Source organism: Lactuca sativa, chromosome 9, assembly GCF_002870075.4.
Source record: "Lactuca sativa cultivar Salinas chromosome 9, Lsat_Salinas_v11, whole genome shotgun sequence".
NCBI lineage: Eukaryota > Viridiplantae > Streptophyta > Magnoliopsida > Asterales > Asteraceae > Lactuca > Lactuca sativa.
Window position 1 is genome coordinate 157,866,224 of NC_056631.2, and position 26,950 is coordinate 157,893,173.

Consider the following 26,950-nt stretch of genomic DNA (forward strand, 5'->3'; position numbering starts at 1 on the left):
GTCTCAACAAAATAACTAGTAGCGATGTCCCGATGCTCCATGTCAAGCCTTAGCCTCTTTAATCTTAACACCTGAAAAGTTATAAGGGAAAAACGTAAGCACGAAGCTTAGTGAATTCAAACACAGACATTGTACTAACATTCATATTTACTAGCCCTAATCCATTTTCCAATTATAATGATAAAGGCAAAGAACGAATCAATGTCTATATTACGAGAAGGACTTGTAGGTTTGAACTGCACCGGGAAGATCCCGTATCATTTGGCCCTAATCACCGCACCTCACGAAGAGTATAACGTTGGTGATCTTACCTACCCACTGCACCAGTAAATCCGTATCCTTTGGTGGTGTCCCCATATCCATAATTAGTTACATACAGTGCACATGTACGAATTAAAACAATACTTATATAGCATGCTTTTATAATAAATTCAAATAATCACACACGAGCTAACTAGCAAACACAATCATCAATACAACGGTGTGAGAGAACTCACCTTGAGTGAGTATTAAGGATGGCTAACAATCAAATAATGCTACCAAGCTTGAGCAAACTTCAAAACCTCACCTAAGAAGGACTAAAGGTTAGAAAGGAGAAGTAATGAAGCTATGAGTTGAGAAAAGAGTAATCACAGCAAGGTCTCTGAAACAGACCTGCTGTTCAAAACGGATTTACTCCAAAATCTAAAACAGAAACATAGCTTTAACTAAATTTTATAGGAAACTATGATTTCTATGGATGCCACAAATATAAAGAACTCATTCTAACTCCAAAAGATGAATTAAATATGAATTTTACAAAATGGTGTATCACTTCTGTCTCCAACAATACAGTCAAGTGATGTTGGCCAATTCTACCCAACTTGTGAGTAGAATTCGTCCAAAAGAAAATTAAGAGAAGTAAAGGACATACAAGTGAAAGTCTCAGAGTTGGAATTGAATGAAAAGCATCTCTCAAACTCCAGATATAAAATTCACATTGTGGACAATCACAGCACTAGCAAAAGCTGGTGACTGCCCACTGACCTGGAGTGTGGATCCATTCTAACCAATTTATAATTGGAAATAACACCCCATATTCTCCAGATCTTAAATTCATAATATAAGGAACATATAGAAACTTGGAATCACTCTGGATCCTTTTCCAAGCCTTAGAAATGATGAAAACAAAATGACATATCAGAAGAGACCCGGATCAGACCTAACAGCAAAGATGCCATTCTTTCACATAGATAAAGCCCTTATCAGTGAGGTTGGCCTTCTTACGAAATTTAGCCAACTCAATTTTTCAACTTTTGGAACTCGTTTGGGGTCCATTTGAGTTATAGAACTCCAGATATACGTTTTACAAAATGACTACAGATCTGATGGAAAACAGAATCGTAGCTACCCGTGATTCCTTTTTGGCTTATCCATCCTTCTCCTTTTGAAACACATTTTAAGATGTGTTCATCATCCCAATTCAGTCCCCATGATAATGGTGGTACTAAAAAGGGTTAGGTATCATTAGGATTTCATTTAGCCACAAGGATGTAATAATAATCAACATGAAAATAAACATAAGCACATAAAATCATCATTCTCCCTTTTAGGGTTTCCATGATCTTTTGCCACATGTAATCCCCTAGATCCATCATCCACCATATATGGGGTGAAGATAGGATCTTGAGATGATGTATAACATACAATTACAAATAAAATAAGAAGGAGAAGAGGTGAAGATGAAATCATAAAACTAGAACAAGGTTATGAATCAAGTTGTAAGAAAGGATAAGGAGGTTCATACCAATACGAATCAAGGCTGGAAATGAACAAGAATTAAGCTCCAAACAGCCCCTTGGCTGCTCTTGATCCCAAAGAGAGAGAGAGAGGGACGATTTTTGAGAGAGAGGGAGGGTTTAGAGTGTTTTCCTTGTGTGTGTTCCAAATGATTCAATTTACACATTAAGTACTATTAACTAGATGGACTTTGCAAATAGGCCCATAGCCCATGGACTTCAATAAAAGGAGTTTACAAGATGATCAAAAGAGTCCAATAACATAAGAAATCAGACATTGGTTAAATAAATTAACCCAAGGTTACAAGGATAATTAAATTAAAATAACCAAACGTACCGAGAAAACCCGAGGCGTTACAACTCTCCCCCACTAAGAACAGACTTCGTCCTCGAAGTCAACACCTAGAAACAGATCCGGATAATGAGCCCGCATCTCGCATTCCGGTTCCCAAGTCCATTCCGAACCCTTCCTATGTTGCCACTGCACCTTAACCAGGTTTATAGTCTTGTTGCGGAGAGCTTTCGTCTTTCGTTCTAAAATAGCGATTGGTTTCTCAACATAATTGAGACGCTCGTCAATTTGTATGTCCTCCAGTGGTATCACAGCGGTCTCATCAATAACGCATTTTCATAACTGAGACACGTGGAACGTATTATGAATTAGACTAAGCTCGTCAGGAAGCTCTAAACGGTAAGCCACCTTCCCCACACGAGCTATGACCTTGTAGGGTCCAATGAATCGGGGTCTGAGCTTTCCCCGCTTCCGAAATCGAATCACACCTTTCTAGGGGGAGACTTTAAGCAGCATATAATCTCCCACCTGGAACTCAAGATTGGAGCGTCTTTTGTCGGCATAACTTTTCTGAAGACTGCTCGCTGTGACCAAATGATCCCGAATCACTTGGATTTTCTCCGTAGTCTGTAGCACGATATCGGTACTCCCAAGTACCCTCTACCCAACCTCGCCCCAACAAACGGGCGCCCTACACTTCCTCCCGTACAAGGATTCATATGGAGGCATTTTAATGCTCGAGTGATAGATGTTGTTATAAGCATGTCCTCCAAGGTCTGAATCGTCCGCTCACTCTGCCCGTCTGTCTGCGGATGGAAGGCGGTACTAAAATGTAATCGTGTGCCCAATTCCTCTTGAAACTTCCTCCAGAACCAAGAGGTAAATCGGGTGTCTCAATCGGAAACGATAGAAACGGGCACCCCATGTAATGAGACAATCTCCCGAACAAAGATCTCGGCTAATTTCTCCGCCGATGAGCTCTCCTTTATAGCCAGAAAGTGAGCACTCTTAATCAAACGATCAACAATCACCCATATCGTATCTGATCCTCGGGCAGTTCTAGGAAGTTTTGTAATGAAGTCCGTGGTTAGATGCTCCCATTTCCATTCAGGAATCTCCAATGGTTGCAACTTCCCATGCGGTTTCTGGTGTTCCGCCTTGACCTTCCGACAGGTCATACATTCTTCCACAAATCGAGCCACATCATTCTTCATTCCATGCCACCAGTAAGCCTCATGAAGGTCCCGATACATTTTAGTAGCACCAGGATGGATAGAAAATTTTGACTTATGAGACTCATCCATTAGGGTTTTCCGATTTCCCCCGGTATATGGAACCCAAACCCTACCGTAGCGAGTCAGCAAACCCCGCCCGTCTCGTTCCATCTTAGGCAACTCTTTCCCAATCTTCTCATGCCTGATGTTTTCCTCCAGTATTGCCGTCTTTTGGGCGTCCCGTATTAGATCTAACAAAGACGACACCATCATGATCCGGAGACACTTAGCTTGAATCGGTTCGGCAGATTGTTTACGACTGAGAGCATCAGCTACCACATTAGCTTTACCGGGGTGGTAGTGAATTTCACAATCATAATCTTTTACCACATCCAACCATCGGATCTGCCTCATATTCAAATCCCGCTGCTCGAACAAATATTTTAGACTCTTATGGTCAGTGTATATGATAAACTTCACTCCATAGAGATAGTGTCTCCAAATCTTAAGAGCAAAAACAACAGCCCCAAGCTCCAAATCATGAGTGGGGTAGTTTCGTTCGTGGGGTTTCAGCTGTCGGGAGGCATAGGCTATCACCCTATCTCGTTGCATTAACACGGCACCAAGACCTTGAAGTGATGCATCACAGTAAACCACCATATCCTCAACCCCATCAGGTAAGGCCAAAATCGGAGCTTCACACAATCGTTTCCTTAACTCATCAAATGCCATTTGCTGCTACGGGCCCCAAACGGAATTCATTGATTTCTTGGTCAATCGGGTGAGTGGTAAGGCGATTTTAGAGAAATTTTCAATGAACCTCCGGTAATAACCGGCTAAACCCAAGAAACTGCGAATTTCAGAAGGTGTTTTCAGAATCTTCCATTGTTTAACCGCATCAACCTTGGCTTGATCGACCTTGATACCGTGTTTGTTTACCACATGCCCCAAGAACTGAACTTCTTCCAACCAAAATTCACATTTTGAGAATTTAGGATAAAGCCTTTCTCTTGCCAGAGTTTCCAGAATCTCCCGAAGGTGTTGCTGATGCTCCTATTTGCTCTTAGAATAGACTAAGATATCATCTATGAACACTATGACCGAACGGTCAAGCATCAGGCTACACACCCAGTTCATAAGATCCATGAACGTTGCGGGTGCATTGGTGAGCCCAAAAGGCATCACTACGAATTCAAAGTGCCCATATCGAGTACGAAATGCTGTTTTCTCAATGTCTTCTTCACGAACATGCATCTGATGGTAACTGGAACGTAAATCAATCTTGGAAAACCAAGATGCTCCCTGAAGCTGATCGAAAAGATCGTCAATACATGGCAACGGATACCTATTCTTTATCGTGCGCTTGTTTAGCTCCCTATAATCAATACACATTCGCTGGGATCCATCTTTCTTCTTCACAAAGAGAATAGGAGCACCCTAAGGCGAGCAGCTTGTCCGTATAAACCCTTTATCACTTAGTTCTTGAAGTTGATCTTGGAGCTCTTTCATTTCAGGTGGTGCCAAGCAGTAAGGAGATTTCGCTACCGGAGTCGCACCTGGCACCAAATCAATGCGAAACTCCACTTGCCGAACAGGTGGCAAGCCAGGGAGTTCCTCCGGAAAGACATCGCTGAAGTCGGAAACGATAGGAACGTCGTCTAGTGCTATAGCAGAAGAGCAAGAAGCCATAGCCAGGCAAGGAATGTCCCCCTGAATAATAAGTTCTCCACCTCTAGGGTTTCGAACACGAACTTGCTTCTTACGACAGTGGATTTCCGCATCAAACGCATCAAGCCAATCCATGCCTATGATAACGCAGAGCTCTCGCATCGCAATAGGGATAAGATCAATAGGGAATTCAACTCCAGAAAACTCGAGAGTGCAACCCCGATAGACATCGGTGACATAAATAGTGCGGTTGTCGGCAACTTCGACAACCATTGGGTGAGCCAATTTTCCGATACTACACCCCAGACGATTAATAAACGTGCGAGATACAAAAGAATGGGTAGCACCGCTATCAAACATAACAACAACCGGCTCGGAATCTAGCAAATAAGTGCCTGATTTACCACATACGATCATGTAAACAATTCTAACTACCATTTATTAAATAATGGCAGGAGAGAAAAGAAAAAAAAAGAAATTTACCTGCCACTTTCGCGGTAATCACCGGCTCATCCGCAGTCATCTGGTGAGCACGACCTCGTGTCACCATAGTGGGTCCCTTAGAAGACGATGCAATTGCAGGATTTGTACCCCCGCTTCCTTTACCAGCCTTCAACTTCGGGCATTCGGGCTTCTTGTGTCCCGTCTTGTTGCAGTCATAGCAGACGGGAGCAACAGAAGTAATCTGAGGAACTGCACTCGCAGGGGGAGCCGTACAATTCTTCCAATGATGCCCTGGCCTTTTACAGTTGTAGCATACCAACGAATTTTTCTCGCCCTGACCTGAAGACGGTCTGTACTCATACCTTGACTTACCACCCTGCTTTTGCTTTTCTGGGCATCTTCGGATGTCTTGGAGGAGATGTCATTGGCCTTCCTCTTGGTCTGGGTCTGCAACTCGATTTCCCTCCTCCTCGCTGCATCCATGATCGCGGATAAAGTCGGGAATTCCTGCATGCTAACGAATTCCCGAATCTCGGTACGTAGAATGGTAGTGTATTGGCTGACCAACCAAGCCTCGTTCCCAGCAAATGAGGGACAAAAAGATAGCATCTCCAAGAACTTGGCGTTCAGGTCGCTAACAAACTTGGTAGTTTGCTGTAAGGCCATGAACTCTTGCTACATCCGCTGCTGCTCCACCTTAAGCACATATTGTGCCTCGAACCTCTCCACAAATTGGGCCCAAGACATGGCCCTCACTTCTTCCTCGTTTAATAGAGCGGTGATGGTGTTCCACCATGTCTTTCCCCTTTTTCGCAGCTGATTCATGGCGATCACAACTTTGTACTGGTTCGGACACCCAACAGTCATGAAGGCGCCCTCAACATCTGACACCCAATGCTTAGCAGTAACTGGGTCGGATTCACCGTTCCAAAGAGGAGGGCTACACTTGCTGAACTTCTCGAAGTAGTATGCCGAATCCAGAACGGGCGGAGCCGATAACGCTCCCCCGGGAATAGCTGCGAGGCGCTCATCCAGAAGAGCTTTGACCTGGTTGATTATGTAATTGGTCACGCCCGGGATTAGTTCATTGAAAGCGTTATTGAATTCCTCAGCGACAATATTCCTAACTTGCTCCATTTGGAGCTGATTAAGGCGAGCAGGCGGAGCCATCTGTATCCGTAGAAGGAGGAAAATATTTAGAAATAATTCAGCCTAGATATTTCTAGGAAGATGAAACACTCAGCTTGCCGAAAATTTCTCAACCTTGCCCCGACCCGAAACCGGCACCGATGTTTCAAATAGTAGGGGCCCTTCTACTATCTTCCACACAAGTTCCAATTTTGCAATCGCGTCTAGTTTCAAAATTTCCAGCTCGCTCTAGCCGTTAATTTTACATCTCTCTCACATGTTAACATTAAATAAGTGTGTAATCTAGCATTTTAAGACGAGTAGAATCCAATTCATAGTCAACAATTTAACATAAACATTTAACATAAGAAATAAGGCTTACTTGGCTGGCCAACTGGCACACCGCGGCATCTTTCACTACTAGTCTTCAGAAAGTTTGAAAAATCTTTTAAAAAGAGAATAAACTATTATAGAGCCTCAAATTTGAGTCTAGAACATCCACAAGAATGCCTAGTTCCCTCAAACTGTGGCTCTGATACCAACTTGTGACACCCAATTTTTTTGCAAAAATTTTAAACTTTTAAAACCCATCTTAAATTAAATTAAAACAACTGAAATAGTCATAACATAATCCATCAACTTAATAATCATATAAAATAAGTGCAGAAGTAATAATAATAATAAGGTCCCAACAAAATAACTAGTAGCGATGTCCCGATGCTCCATGTCAAGCCTTAGCCTCTTTAATCTTAACACCTGAAAAGTTATAAGGGAAAAACGTAAGCACGAAGCTTAGTGAATTCAAACACAAACATTGTACTAACATTCATATTTACTATCCCTAATCCATTTTCCAATTATAATGATAAAGGCAAAGAATGAATCAATGTCTATATTACGAGAAGGACTTGTAGGTTTGAACCGCACCGGGAAGATCCCGTATCACTTGGCCCTAATCACCGCACCTCACGAAGAGTATAACATTGGTGATCTTACCTACCCACCGCACCGGTAAATCCGTATCCTTTAGTGGTGTCCCCATATCCATAATTAGTTACATACAGTGCACATGTACGAATTAAAACAATACCTATATAGCATGCTTTTATAATAAATTCAAATAATCACACACGAGCTAACTAGCAAACACAATCATCAATACAACGGTGTGAGAGAACTCACCTTGAGTGAGTATTAAGGATGGCTAACAATCAAATAATGCTACCAAGCTTGAGCAAACTTCAAAACCTCACCTAAGAAGGACTAAAGGTTAGAAAGGAGAAGTAATGAAGCTATGAGTTGAGGAAAGAGTAATCACAGTAAGGTCTCTGAAACAGACCTGCTGTTCAAAACGGATTTACTCCAAAATCTAAAACAGAAATATAACTTTAACTAAATTTTATAGGAAACTATGATTTCTCTGGATGCCACAAATATAAAGAACTCATTCTAACTCCAAAAGATGAATTAAATATGAATTTTACAAAATGGTGTATCACTTCTGTCTCCAACAATACAGTCAAGTGATGTTGGCCAATTCTACCCAACTTGTGAGTAGAATTCGTCCAAAAGAAAATTAAGAGAAGTAAAGGACATACACGTGAAAGTCTCAGAGTTGGAATTGAATGAAAAGCATCTCTCAAACTCCAGATATAAAATTCACATTGTGGACAATCACAGCACTAGCAAAAGCTGGTGACTGCCCACTGACCTGGAGTGTGGATCCATTCTAACCAATTTATAATTGGAAATAACACCCCATATTCTCCAGATCTTAAATTCATAATATAAGGAACATATAGAAACTTGGAATCACTCTGGATCCTTTTCCAAGCCTTAGAAATGATGAAAACAAAATGACATATCAGAACAGACCCGGATCAGACCTAACAGCAAAGATGCCATTCTTTCACATAGATAAAGCCCTTATCAGTGAGGTTGGCCTTCTTACGAAATTTAGCCAACTCAAATTTTCAACTTTTGGAACTCGTTTGGGGTCCATTTGAGTTATAGAACTCCAGATATACGTTTTACAAAATGACTACAGATCTGATGGAAAACAGAATCGTAGCTACCCGTGATTCCTTTTTGGCTTATCCATCCTTCTCCTTTTGAAACACATTTTAAGATGTGTTCATCATCCCAATTCAGTCCCCATGATAATGGTGGTACTAAAAAGGGTTAGGTATCATTAGGATTTCATTTAGCCACAAGGATGTAATAATAATCAACATGAAAATAAACATAAGCACATAAAATCATCATTCTCCCTTTTAGGGTTTCCATGATCTTTTGCCACATGTAATCCCCTAGATCCATCATCCACCATATATGGGGTGAAGATAGGATCTTGAGATGATGTATAACATACAATTACAAATAAAATAAGAAGGAGAAGAGGTGAAGATGAAATCATAAAACTAGAACAAGGTTATGAATCAAGTTGTAAGAAAGGATAAGGAGGTTCATACCAATACGAATCAAGGCTGGAAATGAACAAGAATTAAGCTCCAAACAGCCCCTTGGCTGCTCTTGATCCCAAAGAGAGAGAGAGAGGGACAATTTTTGAGAGAGAGGGAGGGTTTAGAGTGTTTTCCTTGTGTGTATTCCAAATGATTCAATTTACACATTAAGTACTATTAACTAGATGGACTTTGCAAATAGGCCCATAGCCCATGGACTTCAATAAAAGGAGTTTATAAGATGATCAAAAGAGTCCAATAACATAAGAAATCAGACATTGGTTAAATAAATTAACCGAAGCTTACAAGGATCATTAAATTAAAATAACCAAACGTACCGAGAAAACCCGGGGCGTTACAACCAAGCACTTCCAAGTGAGTTTAGACTTGTCCCTTATACTACAAATATGTTTTACTAGCTAAAAATCCCATTATGATTCTGCAGTTATATTTTCACCTTAGTGGAACAATTCATTGATTATGGTCCTTTTTATTCCCCTTGGGCCCTTTTTATTTTCTTATTTTCATTAATTGTTTTTTGAGAAAAATTTATTTATTATTATTATTTTTTTTTGCAGTTTCTCTCAACTAACTTTAAATGGGATAAAGCTAAACAAGATTTTTATAAAATTGTAAATGTGGTGCAAGGGTAGTTCTAAAAATTTGCATCTGGTTTCAGGGGTTACTCAAGGAAAATGCAAATGGTAGCAAATACTGGGCATATGGAGGTGACTTTGGAGATACACCATATGACTTAAATTTCTGCTTAAATGGTCTCATATGGCCTGATTGGACTCCTCATCCTGCTCTAATGGTGATTACTATAATTTTTTTGCTTAGTATTTAGGTTTTTGTTTAGTTATTTCCAACAAAAATGTTTCCATGATGAATATTTTGGTTGAGACAATGTATAAGAATTACTTCATTGAGCTAATTATGATGCGATCCTTTGTTTATTTGTTTTCAGAGGTCAAGTATTGCTATCATCTCACATTTGAGTTTATAGGAATCAACAATCACTGTGAAACTTCTAGTGTTTAGATTTCTTACTGGTTGTGAACATTTGTTTCTTCCCTTTCTACCATTCACTTGCTGGTTGATGATTTGTCAAGAATGTTCAGACTATTTTCCAAAAATACCCCATGGATTGGATCCTGTCTGTAGTATGTTTAAACAGGTTTGTGATTTAGGAGTTGGATTCTATTTTTTTTAAAGTAGAATGCAGTTATTTGTATTTGTTGTCATCTGTTTTTATCTTTTTGACGCAATGCAGCAGGTTGCTGCTGAAGGCACAACCTTGGCCAAACTAACAGAAGATGCTGCAAGTAATAAGAAGGCAGAAAAGAGATTGTAGGTTGATCCTGCTACATGGCCAATAATGATCTTTAGGGTCTGCTGGAAGGATTGAAGATTGCAGTTAAGCTTCTATATAAGACTTCACGCCAAGGACTTGATGAATTTAAGATATCATATTTTGGCATGGCTAGAAGCTTTGGAGGAATCGAGACTCAAGCAAAAGTAAACACACAGAGAGTTCTTGGCACATAGTAAGCTAGATAATGCAATTGTATATAAATGAGTTCATTTTTGTATAACATTTACTCACTATTGGAATAATTATTTTTAGTTGACATATTATTGAAATGAATTATATTTGTTATTTATGGTATTTTATTTTGTATTATGAGATTTTTAATGTATTATTTAATTTGAAAATAAGTAAATCTATAAATAATATTTTTTTTTAAACATTTAAAATTATGATACGCAAAAATGTGTGTCATCTTCATTTATGACATGACCTTTCTTGATACGCATTGCGTGTCATTAACACGCGCGTCGTAAGGTTACGACACGCGAATGCATGTCGTCTTCCTTTACGACAGGGCCTTCCTTGATACGCATTGCGTGTCGTAAACGCATGTCGTAATTGCGCGTCGTAAATGAGTGTCGTAAATGCGTGTCGTCTCTCTTTATGACAGGGCCTTCCTTGACGCGCATTTGCACGTCGTCTGAGCCTTTTACGACGCGCAATGAGCGTCGTAAAAGGCTGTTTTTCTAGTAGTCCATCCATCCCTCATTCCTTTCCCTCGTTTTCCAACAAACCCTCCCAAATATTACACTCCAAGTCCAACACCTTTTAACCCTTTTTTGGTGAGTCATCGTGAACCCAAGAAGGAACTAGGTAAATTCTTGATTATTATTATTATTATTATTATTATTATTATTATTATTATTATTATTATTATTATTATTATTATTATTTTCCTATCATAAAAGTAATCACGTATCAGAAATCTAAACTTTAGAAAGAAAGTCAATAATATTGATTTCTAGAAGTCCAGTTGATTGTGGGTACATGTCAAAGCCTAGTGGAAGCATACTTGTTATGCAGATAGGAGCATAATTGTTAGGGTAGTGGGAGCATAATTTTTATGTTAAGTGTTGTAGGATAACAATACTATTTGTAGGAAACAAAGGTTACAAATTTGCAAGTTTCAAAGTTTGAAAATTGTTTCGTGATAGAAAGTAATAGGGGAGAGAGCACTTATACTTCATTTCAAATCTAAAAGTTTAGATTGAAGTTTTTATAAAACTTAGTCATATATGAATATCCTTTTGAAATGATTCAACATAGGAAATTCAATATATATATATATATATATATATATATATATATATATATATATATATATATGCAAATATTATATCAAGAGACTGATCAAGTATCATGTCTTTATGTGAGACATTATGTGTCGAATCCCATATGTCTTGGATATTGGATTGATTACATATGCTATAATATTCACTTGTTTTGATTTTTCCAAATGCCTAGGGAATTGAGAGGGAAAAAGGACTACAACAAGATGTGACTAACGTTGTTAAACAACTGCCAAGAACAATCTAAGGTTTACCTGAAGATTGGTTACTTGTGGATAGTTGGAAGTATAAATGTGGAAGGACTATAGTGACATGTTTCAGATTGGGATAATTCTTTATCATAGTGGATGGTCATATGGGAATATGGAAATGTTTCCATAATGAGAGTTGAGTATCTAAATATGAGTTAGAAACCTTTATGCAAGGAAGGTGTTCAAGAATTGTATCTTGAATTTGAAACTTCGTAACCATGAAACTGTTTTAAGTATCAAAGTTTCAATAGAGCATTTTCTTACATCGTTGGCAAAGTCTTTGTGACTTTTAGGCCACGTCATTACAAAGGAATATTGCATGCATGGTTAGACTCTAACACATTTTGTGATGAAAAGAATTTGGAATTCTAACTAGTTCTAATAAGAATTTGAAATTGTGAAATGAGCATCATTGGAATAATGTCCGATCGATCTATTCATAAAAGAAGGACCATAGAAAAATATAGTATGCATGTTTAAAACATGGCATGATTGATGTTTAATTCTCGTGTTTAGTTGATTAATCGAAACATTATACAATTAATAAAGTCTAATTAATATGGTAATTAAATAATAAGTGTTTTATTTATATTCAGTAGTTTTGAGACCATAGTTAATTACGTTATTATGTGTTTCACTTCACATGTTTTACTTCCCGAATAATTGGATTATTCAAACATCCACATTCGATCATACTGTTGGAAGTAAGTAGTGAATTAAGAGTGTCATGAATTAGGTTGTAGATTGTCTAAAGGGTTAGACATAGCAATGGTTTGCTGTAGTATTCATGAGTACTTTCGAAATGGGGATTTAAGTAATGGATTAACCCGCACTCAAAGAATTACTTCATGGATTTTATCACGAGTAATTTTGAGACGATAATTGTAAGTCTCTAATCTGCTTGTGTATGAATCAGATCCGTTTGATGGTACGGAATCCCAATCAAACGGATGATGTCAGATCAAATAGAAGAGAAGGAGAAGAAGAAGAAGATGATGAATCTATGTATGATATGATTAGAATGAAGATCCGAATACAAAGATTCACACACAAAACTTCTCTCTAGAACACCTTCAAATGCACACACTTAAGCTCCTTTAGTGTTCATCAATCTATTCCTCACACCCCTCACCCCTATATATATATATATATATATATATATATTGGACTGGGCTGCAAACTGAGTTTACGGCCGTAAACTCTGTTTACGGTCGTAAACTCACTTCCTGACTATAAACACATATACAATATTACATAACAAATCAATTTCCTAGAAAAGCAAAGTATAAACCAAAATATTGACCCAACAATCTCCCACTTGGTTTATAACTTTCTTTTCTTTTCTTAAATGACCCAACAAGCTCCCCCTAAAAAGTAGCTGCCTTTTCTTGTTAATCTTCACCGAGAGCTTGGCTTCAACATTTGTCTTCAATGAATGACTTCATCTTGAGCGGTTGGGCTTTTCTTCAGAGTTTGGCTTTGAACGCACGTCGGGTGAGGAGGCTTGACGTACTGATTCTTGAATAATAGCGCTTTCAGCTTGAGAATCTTCAGTGATAACATCAGAGAGAACAAATCTTTTGGATAACGTCAGAAGGTTTAAGATAGCAGTAGACTGATTGAGGAGGCTTCAATGCAATCTGTCACATATTCTTCAATTTTAGCTTCACCTTGCTTCTGGGGTTGAAGGATTGAATGCTGAAAGAATAATCTTCATTTCTTGCTCCTTCGAATGAGAATTCTTCGATGCTCATGGACGAGGCTTTGGCTCAAAAATCTTCAACACAGACTCCATGAGTTTCATCTTTACCTGAAATCACTTTTCAAGACAAAACAATACTAAAAGAAAACATAGAACAAAAAGTAAAACATAAATAACACTATTTTTTATTTTGAAGTTTTTTATTTTTTTTTATTTTTGTTTGATTTGATTTTTTTAAATTTTAATTCTCCCCTAATATTTAAATTAGAAGAACACTATGAACAAACTTAACAAAAACAAAAATAATAGCTAACTTTAAGAGTGATTTGGGATCAAAGTTTTTAGACAACCTTAATCCACTTATCGTTACCTTTCATCTTCACGTCTTTGTCTGGGCGATCGTCGGTATTGTGGTCCACTTAAACACGAAAAATTGTGACTGATTTAGGACATACTATTTGATAAAAGACAAGGTGAACTTAAGTTCCTAGATATTATATCTGATCCTAAGTTCCTAGATACTATATCTTAAGGACCATTCAGCTGACGACGACCAGGGATATTGTTGTCCACCTAAATTGAGCAACAAGATCTATAGACAATCTTTGAGTGTTCAATTTTAATTGTACTGGAACATGTTTCTCGCTTCCTGATATGCCCCAGCCATAAAGAACTTGCAGAGTACTCCTTACACCGGGTGAGCAGACAATCATTCAGAGAGAGAACAAATTCAGATTGCTATTACTTATTGTTTCAGAGGGGTTGAGAAGTAGAAGGTTGCATATGGTGTGTACCAGTTCGGATTGCAAGTCACGCAAAGGAGACAGCATATGGCTAACAGATAAGAGGAATTTCATATAGATGTATATATATATATATATATATATATATATATATATATATATATATATATATATATATATATATAACATGTAGAGAAATAGAGTTGCATATGTTGTTTACCAGGTCGGATTGGAAGTCACGCAAAGGAGACAACATATGACTAACAGACAGAAAGAAAGAAAACGATTTTCTATAGACTTAATTTATCGGAATTTACCAGTCGCCCCATCCAACTGGAATTAAGGATAGAATCCGCACATCGAGGAAAAGTTAAACCACGGTTCCAAGTACGGGTTCATTTAATGTGACGAGTGCATTCCCATATATATCTCCCTGCTCAACCTATCCGAGCGTCGTATTGTCAGGCTGAACGGATCTAAGTAGGTCAAAATTTGTCAAGACTAAGAATTTCTTAAGTTCAACTCTGCCTAGTCAAGTCCATTTAGAATACGCAAACTCAAGTTGCCTGTTATCACTTGATAATATCACTTCCCAAAAAAAAATCTCCCTCAAGCACACTTCATAACCAACATATTTTTGATTTTCTGGTTTTCTAATGTTTTTTTTTTTGAAAGTTTCCTAATTTTTGTTTTGTTTTTATTTCTCCCCCTAAATTTGTGCATAGGAGAGAAAAAAAAGTAAATGCGCAAATTTAAACTATCCTAAAACAAAAATTAGTCTTTAAAGCGAATCAGCTTAAGAAAAACTCAGGAGTATAGAGAAGAAAACTCAAACCGTAAGTCACCGATTGAATTTGCATCCAGAAGGACTAAGAATAGCACGCGTAATCTCAAAACAGATCCGAAAATTCTTCTTGTCATTAAGCACAAACCCCGTGAGTGATCACTTCTTTTCTTCCCTTCCCGCAAACGACACATTCTCCCAAATAATGTTCTGAGTGTTGTACAGTTGATAGATGTCTCCTATCAAGTGCCACGAATAGCCACTACCAACAAACTGAAGTCTGATGATATGCCTCCATAGCTGCTCTGACACAGAGCAGGATTAGTTGGTCTTTGGAACCCATTCCATTTTAAAACTGGGTCGACCTTTTTCATCCTTGCACGATACTCTCTCCCATGACATATCATGTTTATCACAAACAGAGGATGAAGAAATATTAGAGTCATTAGTTGATTTAGGAGAGTGAGCCTTTGGAACCCATTTGTAGTTGGGTTTAACCCATTTCTTTTTCGATCTGATGGGTGGCTCAGTATTTGCTTTTAATCTTGATGTCGGTTGCTAAGATGACTTTGATTTTGGTTTCACGGGAGCATCTCTTGGATTTGGCTTCTTGGGCGACATTCCCTTCTTGCCCTTGGGATTTTGATTCTTGTCCTTTGAGGTTTGTTCTTGGCCTTCTACGCGTTCCAGTCACCAATGTCTGATCGTGACCTAGAGGGGTTTCTTTTGGAGTATCTCCCTCTTGGCGCGATCTGCCAGCCTTGTGCATAGTAAGGAACGTATGCGCGATTTGGACAGTTTCGGGCAATATGACCAGGTGTTCCACAGTGAAAACAAGTCTTTATCTTCACTGGGAAATTGTTTCTTCCTGCCCCTGGTGGCGTATCCTTGACTTGTCTCTTGTTGTTCCCACATGCATACTTGCAACAATAACTCTGTTGCGTTGGAATTGGTGGCCTGTATTTCTCAACGGCAGGTTGATCAGAAGCAGTTGAGTTCGAACCAACAGATTCAGAGTTCAAGGAGATGTTGGTTTGTTCAATGATGTTCTCCTTGTTCTCATCCTCTGCTACTTTAACTGCACATAAAGTAGAAACATTTGTATTTTCAACTTGAATACCTCCTGACATATCGAAGATGTGCCTCCCTGTCAATTTCTTCATGTGTCATTGGGATGGATGTGTAGTTATGATTGAAAGGTGGAGGAACACTATCATACCCTAGACCCTTGTTTTGATTATCTTTGAATTTTAATTGGGTTTCAAATAAGGACTCGACTGTCTGACTTGACGCAGTATAATTTTTAAAACTAACGTCTGTTTTTCCACACTTAATTTTTAAAGCGCCAAGTTCTTCAGTTACAGCAGCAAGTTGTCTCTTAATATAGTTATAATTTTCACATTGGTTGCTATACTCTTCTTGAAGTTTCCTAAAGTGTTTGGTTTTTGCTTCTAATTCAGCCTTCAGGGGTTTCTGTCCTTTCCTGAGTTGATATCCTTCATATCTCAGGTCCTCAACTTCCCTTTTTAATAAATCAATTTGTTCCCGAAGAAATTCAATGTCACACCCCAAAACCACGAACGGCGGAAACGTTCAGGGGTGGAGGACGTCATGTACAGTATCACAACAGTGTAATATAATAAACAAGCAACAACATCATCCATTGCATTATAAGTAAAGTTTAATACATGTGTGTTCTTTCATTGTAATAAGACACCAAAAATATACAATCAAAATAAAAGACAAGACTTGTTTGCTCCGTCTTCTCAAAACTTGGCCTCCGTACCTGTCTACTGATGACCTGAGAATACAAGTTATTTTGAAAGCGAGTATCAACTTTAAAGCTGGTGAATTCATAAGTATATAAGTGTCATTGCCTTGTTTGTGAAAATCTGTTATGAAGGCCATGTAAAACGTTAAATGAAAATGTTGAAGTACGTATGAAAAACCCTAGAAAATCCCTTATTTTCTATCAGTTTGAGATGTAGTCTTCTACCAAGACCCGAATGTTTTGTAAGTATGAAGTGTAGTCTTCTACCAAGACCCGAATGTTTTGTGAGTATGAAGTGTAGTCTTCTACCAAGACCCGCATGTTCTGTTTGTAAAATGATAGTTTTTCCTTTGTATTGACTAGTACTAAAAGTGCTTAGTCTAACTCATCGTTTATGTGAATGTATCACAAAATAAAGTAAACAGGAAAATGTACTACTGTAAGTGTTGTCACTGGGTACTAGGACCAACACAACATCGCATTAAGCGAAATGTATAACCTAATGAACATCCGCAGATTGTCCAATTGTCCTCTGTAGCAGCAGCAGGTGGGTGGAAGGGTTAGTCCCAAATCGATCTACCTAATATAAGTAGTAACCTTAGACCTCCGTAGATGGTCATCGACCACTGGTGCTAATTAGTGGGGTTCGGAATGGTAAGTCTCGCCGAGCTATCCCATTGAACCGAGATAGGAAAGACAATTTACACAGTAAGTACTAATAAATCATCCTCGTAGTCCTAAGTACAAGTATCCAAGTAAGTGAATACAGGATAATGCACCTATGTTAAAGTGTTCCTGTATGGTATTCATGTATGTGTGTCCATGTAACAGGTAAGTATATGTAAACATATTCATGTATCAGGTAAACCTCTGTAAGTACTCATGTATCAGGTAATGTACTAGTATAGACTCATGAATGAACTGACTCTTGTGTGATTCCTTGTAATAGAAGTAATGTTTGATATCTTCAAATTATCCCTATGATAATTTACTGTAATATAACTAGTTGATCATGTAGGTTTGTACACTCTTACTACTCAAGGGTGTGCGAAACTAAATGAAAGATGTAAACTATAACATCAATACATATATAAGAATATAAGTGTATATGCATAGTTTAGTTCAAGAATGAAAAATGGTTTTGGTAAGACATCTTATGGGTTTTGAACAATAATTAACAATGACTTGATGTCATTTTAATAAACATTTCAAAGGTAAAACATTTGGTAACAATGTGCTTTTAAGATGTAAAACCATTTCATGCATCACATTTTGTAGCATGTGAAATTTGTTAAATGACAAACACAGTTATAAAATGCATATCAATGATTTAATAACATGTTTGTTTCTACTTGTATTCCCCCCCCCCCCCATTAAAGCATTTAAAATCATTTAAAATATTGATTAGGGGTATGAACTCACCTGTAGTTGGTGATTGGGATGAACTGAACGGTATAGGATGGCTAGGTGTCAAGCGAGGACTTGTACCCACACTACGATCCTAATGAACATATAATCACACATATATGCATTCAATTAGTCTTAAATCACTAATTGATAAAGTTAAGACGTCCTAGACATAATAAACACTTTATATAAGTGTTTTAAGCCCTAAGGATTGCATCTAAGCTATTATGGGACAAGGTATTTGTGTTTAGGGTTCCAAAGGACCCTATATGAGAGCTTACTCCCCATAAACCATCACACATGGAGTTTACGGTTGTAAACTCTTGAGTTTACGGCCGTAAACTCCCAAACATGTGTGTTTGGTGTGTTTTGAAGTCCCAAATGCTTTCTAGAATTATTCTAACTTGGTGGTTCCATCCTTGAGGGGGTTTAAGGTCTAGAAACACTCCATTTAGGAGTTTACGGCCCTGAGGCCAATCCCCTTAGAGTTTACGGCCGTAAACTCTAAGTATGGTGTGTTTTTGATGCTTTTAAGTCCTTTGCACTTGTGGTATAGGTTCTAGACTTTTATTCCTAGCATATGAAGGCATTAGGCACACCTTGGTGCCCTTTTTAGGAGTTTACGGCCCAAGAACCATGTCTTGGCCGTAAAGTCACTTTGTTAAGTGATTTTGATGTGGTTTGGTCCCTCCATTAAGTGGGTAACAATTTCTTGTAAAGGTCTAGGGCTTTAGGTGTCATGAAAACACCCCTTTTGTCCATTTCAATGGAGTTTACGGCCTAAGATACACTTGGGCCGTAAACTCTCATTTGTTTGTGTTCTTTGATGTGTTTAATGCCCTAGATTTAATGGGCACAAGTCTAGGAAATTGTCTAAGGCTTTAGGAGCCTTAAAAGTACCATTTAGTGTTTGAAATTGGAGTTTACGGCCTATGATAATCTTGGGCCGTAAACTCCCAAACTTGGGTGGATTTTTGGTTGCTTTCTTGTCCCTAACATGCATACATATGAGTCTAAGGCTTTAGCATAACACAAGGGTCGGTTTTGGCTTCGTTTCGGGAGTTTACCGCCCAAGAACACCTTGGGGAGTAAACTCCTAGATCTAATGATTTAGCCATCTAAATCATGTTATAAGCATCTAATAAGCATTCTAATCACTACTAGAAAGAGTTACTCACATTTTGGTATAAAAAACTCGAAGATCCATGAGAGAGAGAAAATGGCTTTTCTCTAGTTGGAAATGTGAATAGTGAATGAATTAGATTCAGAAATCTATTTATAGTCCTGAGATATTTTGGTAGAAAATATTTTTATTCCTGTAATGATCTCTAATATAATAGAGTGTTAGAATAACAGTGTTGCACAAAACCCTAGTGCACCCACTCTCCTGATATTTCCTAAAGTGTAAACCCTGAATTACTCAAACTTACGCAGAAAGTCTGTAAGTTAACTGTGACTGCTATAACTTCTATTGAAGTGATATAGTTTGTACAGAATGGAAATTTCGGGTTGTCACATCATCCCCCCGTTAGAAGGAATTTCGTCCCAAAATTAGAATTTAAGCAAATAAGAAGTTACAAATAACTAAGCGAAAAGGTGAGGATATTTCAGTTTCATCTGATCCTCTCGTTCCCAAGTGAATTCCGGTCCACGCTTTGCGTTCCAGCGCACCTTCACTATCGGGATACGGCTCTGTTTTGTTTGCTTGACCTCTTGGTCCATGATCTCTACTGGTTCCTCCACGAAGTTGAGGCTCTCGTTGATCTCGATCTCGTCGAGTGGAATAACAAGATTCTCGTCGGATAGACAATTTTTCAAGTTTGACACATGGAAGGTAGGATGTACATTACTGAGTTCTTTCGGTAGATTGAGCTTGTAAGCCACAGGGCCGATTCTTGTGAGAATCTCGAAAGGCCCTATGTATCTTGGATTGAGCTTCCCACGCTTTCCAAAGCGTATCAAGCCCTTCCAGGGTGAGACCTTCAGTAGGACTCGGTCGCCCACCTGGAACTCCAATGGTTTCCTACGCTTGTCGGCGTAGCTTTTCTGTCGGTCTCTAGAGGCTTTTAATCGTTCACGAATTTGAACGATCTTCTCTGTCGTTTCCCGAATGATCTCCGGACCCGTGAGAGTGCTTTTGGGAACTCGTCCCTTAGCTAACTGGGTATCACCCACTTCAGCCCAGCACATAGGGGATCTGCACTTTCGGCCATAGAGGGCCTCGAATGGAGCTGCCTTTATGCTCGTATGATAACTGTTGTTGTAGGAAAATTCAACAAGGGGTAAATGGATATCCCAAGCTTTTCCAAAGTCAATAACACAGGCACGCAACATATCTTCTAAGGTTTGGATAGTTCTCTCACTTTGCCCGTCGGTCTGTGGATGGTAGGCTATACTCATGTCCAACCTAGTTCCTAGGGAACTTTGTAATGACTGCCAGAACCTCGAAGTGAATCTACTATCTCGGTCTGAGATGATAGATAAAGGAACACCGTGCAGCCTTACAATCTCCCTAATGTAAGTTCTGGTAAGTTTCTCCATCTTGTCTGTTTCTTTGATCGGTAGGAAGTGTGCAGACTTGGTCAGTCTATCGACGATGACCCATATGGAATCAAGTCCACCCGTCATCTTGGGCAACTTGGTTATGAAGTCACATTCAATCGTATCTTCACATGATTTAGAACATGAAACTTCACATGAATGAGAACATGATACTTCATTGACCGGAAGGTTTGCAGAACTCATTGTTTTTCGACAATTCAAAGCGTCAAGTTCTTGAATTATATCAGCCAGACTAAGACGATTGAGATCCTTTGTCTTCTTGATGTTAGCCACGTCCATATCCCACGATTTCGGAAGTGCATTCAGTAGCTTTTTGTTTATCTCATATTTGGTCAAGAAGATCCCAGCTATATTCATCTCAGTAGTGAGTGTAGTAAATCGCTGCAACTGAGTTTCAAGAGTTTCTCCAGGGATATAATCGAACATGTTGAAGTTTTGTCTTAACATCTCTTGATGACTCTCTTTCATGTCTTCAATTCCCTCGTAAACTATTAAAAGCACAACTAGAAGTCAAACTTAAATTTAAAAATGCCCTTTAACTAAAAACTCCAAAAGTCAACCTTAAAAGACAAATTTAAAAAGTCAAACTCAAAAGTCAAACTTGAAAAGTCAAACTCAAAATTCAGACTTGAAAAGTCAAACCGAAAAGCTAAATTTGAAAATTTAAAAGTCAAATGAGAAAGTCAAAGGTCAAACTTTAAAGTCAAAGTCAAAATTTTAAGTAAAAAGTCAAAAATAAAAGTCAAAAATTGAAAACTAAAATTTTTGGTTGAAAATGAAATTTAAAATTGAAAGAAATTGATTTTTGGTGTTAAAAGTGTCAAATTTCGAAATTAAGTGCGACAGAAAGTGGTTAAGTTTAAAATATCAGAAGGAAATCACAAGTGCTTGGCTAGCAGAGATGGTAAGGCGCTTGGTTTGAGAGCTGGAGGTCGGCGGGTTCGAAACCCAGCACGCTCAAAATCGTGTTATTTTTTAATGAAGCCCTGAAGCGAAGCTTGCTGTTGAGCCAAGCCGTCCAATCCGAGCCGCACACTTTCGATCCGCAAACCGCCGAGCCGAGCCGCAAACTCCGGCGGCATGTTTCCGGCCGTAAACTCCGACGACCTGTTTCTGGCCATAAACTCCAGCGACCCGTTTCCAGCCGTAAACTCCGGACCGTAAACCCTTCAAAGACAGTAAACTCTCCTTCAAAGAGCGTAAACTCTCTAGAAATCACTGTTCTTGACGAAAAACAGCGTTTTTTCACCCTTTTTGCTCCAAAACTCGATCAAAAACTCGTTTTTAGGAAAAACGCGAAGAACAAAACCCCCTTATTTTGGCGAGGTCTATTCAGAAACGCAAAAATATATTCAAAATAAGATCAAATAATTTCCAGATTTGAAAAAAATTGATTGATACAACCATGCTCTGATACCAATTGTAAGTCCCTAATCTGCTTGTGTATCAATCAGATCCGTTTGATGGTGTGGAATCCCAATCAAATGGATGATGTCAGATCAAATAGAAGAGAAGGAGAAGAAGAAGATGATGATGAATCCATGTATGATATGATTAGAATGAAGATTCGGATACAAAGATTCATACACACAAAACTTCTTTATAGTTTCTTTCTCTAGAACACCTTCAAATGCACACACTGAAGCTCCTCTAGTTTTCATCAATCTATTCCTCACACACCTCACCCCTATATATACTGGACTGGGCCGCAAACTGAGTTTACGGCCGTAAACATGTTTACAGCCGTAAACTCTGTTTACGGTCTTAAACACACTTCCTGACCGTAAACACATATACAATATTACATAACAAATCAATTTCCTTGAAAATCAAAGTATAAACCAAAATATTGACCCAACAATAATACCTTATATACTTGAAACAGAGATATATGATTTGTACCTTACAAGTCAGTTTTGCATTGATAATACGTAAATGCATCAGTAACTTGATGTTATAAAACATATTGTTGCTCGTGGTTTGATGAGTAAATATTGCAAGAATATGAGTCGACATTTATTCGTTCCTTCTTCCTTAACGGGAAAAAACGATATCTGTGGGCCCCTCGATGATTTGGTGATGACATCTAAAACACTTGGCCAAGCCTTGACTTAATTGATGTGTTCAATTAGTAGTCTGATATCTGTCGTCATAAATAAGAAATCGGGAAACAAATCCTGGACAGAGAGAATGATTATAATCCATGTCTCATGTCTATATGATACCTTGTAGAATGGAGGATTATTTGTTCACTTATCTTAGGACACATATCTGACTAGGTCAGAGTTCGATAGTGTTTTTGAGAGCTTCGATTGCTTGTCAATTTTTGAAGTCATACTTGCAACTATAGTTATTAGACTTATCCAAGTGGGAGACTGTTGGGTTAGGTGTCTGAGCACATCACTATAATTGGTATGTACTTGAATTGATAGTGGCTAGGTCCTTTTGGGTTGCCTTCACACTAGGAACTTGATAAGATGATTAATTGAGGAAGGGGAAGAATTTATTATTTGGAATAATAAATTGATATAAATGATTTATTAATATGTTATGGAAATAATATATTAATTAGAAATCATATTATTAATTAATATTTAGTCATAAATTAATTTGAAATTTATTTTAGGATGAAAGGAATTAATTAAAAGTGCAGAGGTTGCTTTGTAATTTATTGATAGTTGTGGCTATTGGTTCTTGGAGCATCCTAGGAGGGATTGATGAAATTCTCTCAGGAAGGCTCTAGAAATTTCGTCCATGGCCTTAAGGATGAGGATCCATGAGCTGCTTAGGCCTTAAGCAAAGGAATTAGGGTTTTCTTATCTTAATCTGTAACAATTAGCAAAAAGAAATATGAATGTTTGTACGATATTATATGTTGATCGTAAACTATATAAGCATTTTATTCAAAACGGCATATGGATTTAGCATATTTTGTTTAGAAAAGGTCTATTGAAAATAAAACTAGTGGTTTTACGTTAAAATATGTCGACAACGAGTTATTTCTGAATCATAAAATCGATTCGTGAAATCTCCCAGTTAAACTCATTTGAACGAAAAAATTTAAATTACGTCTCGACACGGCTCCGGCTGAGGAGTAACTTAAATGTTCATCAACGAACTTGTATTCAAAAATTTTAAAGTAGTCAAAATGACGATATTACAGACCAAAACGACGGAAGACAGGTAATATTATTCTTATTCGTTTACAAATACATAATTATACATAAAATTTCCAATCTCAAAAAGGTATAAAATATAATAGGAATATATATTACGAACAATTAAACAGGTATAAAAATTTCTAATCTCAAACAGGTATAAAATATAATAGGAATATATATTGCGAACAATTAAACATACAATAATGATAAATGATATATTATTGTATAAATATTAAGTTACAAAATACGTGAGAATATATAAAATAAGCAATAATGTATAAATTACCTCACACATTGAAATTCTCATACCCCTACACATGTGCCTGAGAAATTTATCAAGTTATCTACCTAAACCTTCTAGCCATAGACTCACGTATGCAGAAGGCATTTTTCCTCCATTATTAAATTAAATTATTTTTAAAAACTAAAGCCTCAAACTAGACTATTTCGTAAATGAGTAGCAAGTAACTAAATCAATTGAAGCAAGTGGTAAAATTTAAATCAAATCTATTGATGTATTACAACAATCCTACTTTTTCTCCTATAAAAGTATCAACCATCCATCCCTCATTCCTTTCCCTCGTTTTCCAATAAACCCTCCCAAATATTACACTCCAAGTCCATCACCTTTCAACCCTTTTTTGGTGACTCATCGTGAACCCAAGAAGGAATTAGGTAAATTCTTGATTATTATTATTATTATTATTATTATTATTATTATTATTATTATTATTATTATTATTATTACTCTATCTTAAAAGTTACCATGTATCAGAAATCTAAACTTCAGAAAGAAAGTCAATAGTATTGATTTCTAAAAGTCCAGTTGATTGTGGGTACATGTCAAAGTCTAGTGGAAGCATAGTTGTTATGTAGATAGGAGCATAATTGTTAGGGTAGTGGGAGCATAATTTTTATGTTAAGTGTTGTAGGATAGCAATACTATTTGTAGGAAACAAAGGTTACAAATTTGCAACTTTCAAAGTTTGAAAATTGTTTCGCGATAGAAAGTCATAGGGGAGAGAGCACTTATACTTCATTTCAAATCTAAAAGTTTAGATTGAAGTTTTAATAAAACTTAGTCATATATGAATATCTTGTTGAAATGAATCAACATAGGAAATTCAATATATATGGAAATATTATATCAAGAGACTGATTAAGTATCATGTCTTTATGTAAGACTTTATGTGTCGAATCCCATATGTCTTGGATGTTGGATTGATTACATATGTTATAATATTCACTTGTTTTGATTTTTCCAAATGCCTAGGGGATTGAGAGGGAAAAAGGACTAAAACAAGATGTGACTAAAGTTGTTAAACAACTATCAAGAACAATCTAACATTTACCTGAAGATAGGTTACTTGTGGATAGTTGGAAGTATAAATGTAGAAGGAGTATAGTGAAATGTTTCAGATTGGGATAATTCTTTATCAGAGTGGATGGTCATATGGGAATATGGAAATGTTTCCATAATGAGAGTTGATTATTTAAATATGAGTTAGAAACCTTTATGAAAGGAAGGTGTTCAAGAATTGTATCCTGAATTTGAAACTTCGTAACCATGAAACGGTTTTAAGTATCAACGTTTCAATAGAGCATTTTCTTACATCATTGGCAAAGTCTTTGTGACTTTTAGGCCACGTAATCACAAAAGAATATTGCATGCATGGTTACACTCTAACACATTTATTGATGAAAAGAATTTGGACTTCTTGCTAGTTCTAACAAGAATTTGAAACTGTGAAATGAGCATCATTGGAATAATGTCTAATCGATCTATTCATAAAAGAAGGACCATAGAAAAATATAGTATGCATGTTTAAAACATGACATGATTGATGTTTAATTCTCGTGTTTAGTTGATTAATCGAAACATTATACAATTAATAAAGTCGAATTAATATGGTAATTATATAATAAGTGTTTTATTTATATTCAATTGTTTTGAGACCATAGTTTATTACGTTATTATGTGTTTCACTTCACATGTTTTGCTTCCCGAATAATTGGATTATTCAAATATCCACATTCGATCGTACTTTTGGAAGTAAGTAGTGAATTAAGACTGTCATGAATTAGGTTGTAGATTGTCTAAAGTGTTAGACATATCAATGGTTTGCTGCAGTATTCATGAGTACTTTCGAAATGGGGATTTAAGTAATGGATTAACCCACGCTCAAAGAATTACTTCATGGATTTTATCACGAGTAATTTTGAAACGATAATATCTTATATACTTGAAACCGAGATATATGATTTGTATGTTACAAGTCAGTTGTGCATTGATAATACGTAAACGCATCAGTAACTTGATGTTATAAAACATGTTGTTGTTCGTTATTTGATGAGTAAATATTGCAAGAATACGAGTCGAAGTTTATCCGTTCCTTCTTCCTTATTGGGTAAAAACGATATCTGTGGGCCCCTCGATGATTTGGTGATGTAATCTAAAGCGCTTGGCCAAGCCTTGACTTAATTGATGTGTTTAATTAGTCGTCTGATATCAGTCGTCATAAATAAGAAATCGGGAAACAAATCTTGGACAGAGAGAATGATTATAATTCATGTCTCATGTCCATATGATACCTTGTAGAATGGATGATTATTTGTTCACATATCTTAGGACACATATCTGACTAGGTCAGAGTTCGATAGTGTTTTTGAGAGCTTCGATTGCTTGTTAATTTTTTAAGTCGCACTTGCAACTATATTTATTAGACTTATCCAAGTGGGAGACTGTTGGGTTAGGTGACTGAGCACATAACTATAATTGGTATATACTTGAATTGATAGTGGCAAGGTCCTTTTGGGTTGCCTTCACACTAGCAACTTGATAAGATGATTAATTGAGGAAGGTTAAGAATTTATTATTTGGAATAATAAATTGATATAAATGATTTATTAATATGTTATGGA